General features: G+C 34.2%; 1 long non-coding RNA gene across 1 annotated transcript; it reads right to left on the bottom strand.

Annotated features, from left to right (window-relative positions):
- Nucleotides 1-3386: 3386 nt before the first annotated feature.
- Nucleotides 3387-4166, bottom strand: LOC115967446. Its single transcript, XR_004086454.1, has 3 exons — nucleotides 4073-4166; nucleotides 3607-3964; nucleotides 3387-3486 (listed from the first exon to the last, which is right to left on the bottom strand). It is a non-coding gene; the product is annotated as an uncharacterized LOC115967446 (long non-coding RNA).
- Nucleotides 4167-5595: the final 1429 nt, after the last annotated feature.

Below are 5595 nucleotides of genomic sequence, written 5' to 3'. Positions count from 1 at the left end.
ATTGGGCTATATCCGGAACCGCCATATCAAAAGCATGATTCTGCAGCCGATAGGCCAACTGATAATGAAGTGTGGCAGCAAACGTATCTTGCACTTGAGAGGCTCCTGTAATTTGGACTTGAACTTTAAGAGCATCACAAAGATGGGGGTCTTTTAAAGACATATTGAAGTTTGGAAAGAGAGTAACAAAGATTGTTCCCGCATTTAGAGTGGTTTGAACCGTTCCTATGACAGCATTTTGATATTCCAGAAATCTGGAATCAAGAAGTGAGATTCTTGAGACTACAGGGAGTCCCTTTCTTCCATGGAAAGTCAAAGCCAATCTTACTGCACCAAAATGAAGGTGTGTATAACCTTGTTTTTGCCATGGGATCACAAATTCTCTGGGGAGAGCAAGGGTGATGAAATTTTCTGTTTCTCTTGCTGGAATATTATACTGGTCAAACTTAGAGGCTTGAACATACTCTTTTACAGTAGAAGACTGAGTGGGACTTAACAATTTTTTTATGGATTTTTTGAAAGAGACTTGGGGTTTATCAAACACAGTATAAGGATTTACAATAGGAAAATCAGTAATTGGTATTTTACTATCTTCAGGTACATGGGAAATTTCATACAAGTAATCTAGCCTATTTGCAGTGGATTTTCGTAGAGAAAGATCAAAAACAGATTTAGTGGTATCAGTTACTTCTAAGGATGAACTTGCCATGATAGTTTCTAATAGAAAGAACTATTTACCAAAGACCTATCAGGACTTAAAACACCAACTTCAGGCTTAGACGTCCACAAGGAAACTTATGGTAAATAAAATTCTTTAAGGACTTTTGAGAACAAACTCCTTAGTGTTCTACTTGATTATCAAATCCAGTGTTCTGATGTGGTTAATACAGAGGTTCCACAGAATGTGGCAACTGCACACCACAGAGCATACTAATCAGGACAATAATCAAAGTATACTAATCAAAGGAGTGGAAACTGATCACAGGGCTCTGATACCAACTGCTACTCTAGAAAAGAGGAGAGGAGAGGAGAGGGTGTAAGAAGATTATGGAGACAGGAAAATTATGGAAGTTGAGTAATGATATAAACTATTATGGAGATGTAAAAAAGAACATGAAAATATGGGATAGAGCACAACACAAGATACAACAAACTGGAAGATATTATTAGATTCAACAACTTTTTTACATTAGACATTGGAGACTCTGGAGAACATCTTACAAAGACTTACAAGGACTGGTGATCATACAAGGCTTCTAGGGGATTTCTTTCTTTTTTCACTCTTGCCTTTTCAAAATTACAAAGGTGCTATTTATAGAATACAAAGCTTAGAGATAATGTACTATATTTGTCTTAGTAGATAGTAGGGGCCGAAATGTCTGGTCTACAAGTGGCAGGATGGTAGGGGCCTGATTGAGTTCTGCTATCACCATAATTGTGCATGCCAGGATAGGTTTCAGAGCTAATGAACAAGTGTCCATTTTGGATGGAGGAGTGATCTGTCCTTGGATGAGTTTCTGAGGAGGGAGCAGGGATGCTACTGTTGTGGATAAGGATGCCACGTCTAAAGATGATTCTGGAATTTTTTTTTTTTTTTTTTAATTTTTTAAGTGTTAGAGGTAACTAGTCCCATCCATCTCTTCCTTGGAACCATTCATCTTCTTCAATATTGACATCTGGATCATGGTTATGATAATAGGGGTCATCAAATCCAATGAGAGGATTGGGCATTTCCCAGTGATCATCATGTGGCCATTGCTGTCTACACACTTCTGGGTCCATAGGTACTATTTCAGGGAAGATTCCTTTGTTTAGGGATTCTGTCATTGTGAGAGCATGGTAACGGGATACCCAAGATGGGTCTCGATGTGTATGTGGAGTGCCATCTGGATTGATTACCCAATGGATTTCTGCCGGGTGAAAAATTCCTTCTGTACGGATGTCTTTTTTGGAATTAAGCTTTGCAATCACACATGCTGAAGTAATCTTTCTTCCAAATCTTGGATGTTCTGTGGTAAGATACCTTGTCCACTGTCCATCATGAGCATCATTCTTCAAAATTTCAAACCAGAATTTATGAAAATACCTGTTTTCTCGTGGGAAAATATATGCATAAAATTCTGGCTCAAAATGGAGGCACAAGTAATATTCATTAAGTAAATACCACATGTAAAGATAATGTGCAACCGTCCAATTTGTTATCCAAAAGGCAAAAGGTGTTTTCCATGGCTGGTTTATATCAGGGAAGATGGCCAGAAAATGAGGTTGGCACCTTTTGAGGTAATCATGGAGGGCTTTAATGATTCTTTGGGTTCTAGCTTTAAGAGTTAAGGTCTTTATCTGGTCTTTTATTTCTGAGGGAAGGTCTTCAATCATGCTAAGGATATCATTAGGAGGAAGGCTTGTGGATGAGGATGAATCTGTAACAGGATATACACATAAGGGTGGAGAGAGGATCATGGTGTTAAGGGCTGGAGGTTTTCTTGAGAGATAATCAGTGAGGAGGTTATCTTTTCCTTTGATATGCTTGACTTGGAAAGACCATTGTGAAAACCAATTTGACCATCTGAGTAACTGGGGATGTGGGAGCATTTTTCTCTTGAACTGAAGCATTTTGGGAAAGGAAGACATGTCCATTTCTACTAAAAAATGATGTCCAAGAAGGTGGAACTGGAATTTTTCAATTCCATGTTTGACTGCAAGAATTTCTTTGAAAGTAGAATGGTAATGAAGTTCTGAAGGCTTGAATGCACCACTTTGATATATATATATATATATATATAAAAGGCTTATCCACCAAGAGTTTTCTCTCTTTAGCTTCTTGTTTTAGCATTAGCAGAAGAAGAAGAGAGAAAAAGATACTAAAGAAGAAAAAGGGAGAAGAAGAAAGAAGAAGGAAAATAAAAATAGAAGAAAGAGAAAATGAAAGAAATAGAGATCAGATATAGCTGGTGTGTGTGTGTTAAAGTTGGTGGGGCCATGGGTAGTTGTAAAATAATAAAAAAAATGAGAAAAATATTATTTAAATAAAAGAAATAGTAGAATAAACAAAATTATTTTGTAAAAATGAGTGTGTAAAATAAAAAAAATAGGTTTTTTTTTTGTGCACAATAGGTATTTATTATTATTTTTTTGTCTAAAAAAATAAGTCTTTATTTATGATAAATTAAAATTTCGCATTGATAAATTACAACAGAACACCCAATCCTCTAAAACTAAAGAACAATTGACTACTTAAATACAAGCATAATATGCATCTAAGAAACCAAAGCCATATAGAACATGTGTTATTGGCATAAAATTATAAATCAATAAAATTATTTATGTTTTATATTATTAATGATGAAATAAAATTGTTGATTTAACTATTAGAGGGCACAATTATTTACTTTTTTCAATTTAAACAAATATTTATTTCTATTTTTTTGTTAAAGAATAATTTGTAAACTTACTTGAAATCTTTCCTAACCATCCCATTCCAAACTCCTGCAAAAGATCACACTAATTAGAACAACCAAATAGAGAGGAAAAGAAAAAAAAAAAAACAGAATATGGCTTTAAATAAAAAAACTTGAAGGAAGAGATAACAATGTCATGGAAAAATACCATTTTGGCAATGGTGTCGTTTTCTACGTCTTCTTCTCATGCATTCCCAGTACATCTTCACAAATCTAAGTTCACAGTACTGGCAGAGACGAGCAAGCAAGAGAATGGGCGAGATTGGAGGTGGGAGAATCTCGGCCATGGAGTGGAGCACAGAGAACAGGGCTGGCTTGGGAGTGTTAAGGAATAAGTAGGAAGGTGGGAGAGTGGAAAAGAGTAAATGAAGGTATATGACTGTATGAGAGAAAAGTCAAACTAATAAAGGCCTGAAGGTAAGGTACACTGCGGTTTTCTTAATTACCCAACAAACGATAGGTTTTCTTTTTGCCTCTATACCTCTTCTCTCCATTGACACGCATCACTGAGAAAAAAAAAAAAAAGAGACGTTTTGAGGTATGTGGGTGATGTGAGAGAGTGCTTGTGTGTGAGGCACAGAGAAAACGAAAAAGAAAACAAGTTAAATACATACTTATCTGCTTTCGGAATCAAGAACGAGGCAACGAGCAGAAGGACATGTTCTTCTTCTTCAAGAGGATTTTGAACTTGAAAGAGTTGAAGAGAGAGAAAAGCAGAAGTGTGTAGAATGGGTTGTGGGGTAGGTAGGGTAATAAATGGGGGAGATATTTAAATAAATTTATTACTTTTTTATTCTACCATCTTGGTTGTCTCTTAGAGCATTCTCATCAAGAATGTTAAATGTTATAAATGCTATTTTTTAACATCAAATTTTAAAAAAGCACACTCCATCAAAGGTGCTAGATGCTGTTAAAAAAAAAATTATTTGTTTAATAAAACAAATGTCCCTTTTGATTTGATTTCCATCCACACAAGTCTACCTTCCACAGTCCTCACAATGAGACCAACACTTTTCTGTTCCCATGCTTTTTGCAGCTGGATATATGCAAAATTCCACGATTTTTCCAGCCAAAAGAACTAGTTAGTTTTATGGTGTTTCACTACTACGATTGTTCCCATGCTTGTTGACTACTTCATATCACAATGGATGTAATTATTGATTTAAATGAATAAAGAATAAAAAAAGAATATTTAAATGAAGTGGTAAAATAATAGAACCTTTGATATTGGGTGTATTGTAAAGTGAGTTATTAAAATGAATAAAGTAACTTTTTGAGATGCTAAATGCTATATTTTATAGCATTCTTGATGAGAATGCTTTTACATTTTTGCATCTGCTAAATCATCCACGCAATCCGGCTGACGCCCAATATCTTCAGCTACAGGACTTGTCCCATCTAATTCTATCAGAAATCAAGAGATTTTATCTATTTGTTTAATTATTTTAATGTGATATGTATTGCACTTTATACACGTGGTAGATAGCTAATGTTTCACGTAAACTCAATAATTAATGTAGTAGATAATTAAGTGGAAAAATAAATAAATAAATAAGAAATATAAAAAAAAGAATAAAAATTTATGGGTTTAAGTAAGTTAATATTTAGTTGTTTAACTTTATTTTGATATATAAAAAAAAAAAAAACTAAACTGAGTTAATTAAGTATTTATTTAGTTAATAGTTATTAATTCTGTCATTCAAGAGATTATCACAATTAATATTTTCTTTAATGATCAATAAAGGAGAGTTTGTCAAGGCTTCTTTTATTAAAATATCTGTTATATGAATATTTAAAAATGCTATAAAGGGTGTACATTTGTCATTTGGTATTTCTATCAGTCTATCAGTATGTATGTCATTATTATTAAAGGAAATAATAATTGTACCATCTATATTTTGTGTGGGGGTAATATTCAAAATATCTTTCTGGATCTGTCTATATTTGTCTGGACTGTAATGGATCTGTCTGGAAGCTATTCATGCATGTCTGTGAATAGTGATCTGTCTCTAGTGAATAGTGATCTGTCGTTGGTGAATAGTGATCTGTCATCGTTGTCTGTCGGAAGAGTATTCTATCTGTCTGTGCCTTCTGTCTATTTGTCTATCAATCTATATCTGCGTAGTTATCATAATCT

The sequence above is a fragment of the Quercus lobata genome, chromosome 11 (assembly GCF_001633185.2).
Source record: "Quercus lobata isolate SW786 chromosome 11, ValleyOak3.0 Primary Assembly, whole genome shotgun sequence".
In the NCBI taxonomy this organism is placed as follows: Eukaryota; Viridiplantae; Streptophyta; class Magnoliopsida; order Fagales; family Fagaceae; genus Quercus; species Quercus lobata.
This window is presented reverse-complemented; position numbering and strand designations above follow the sequence as displayed.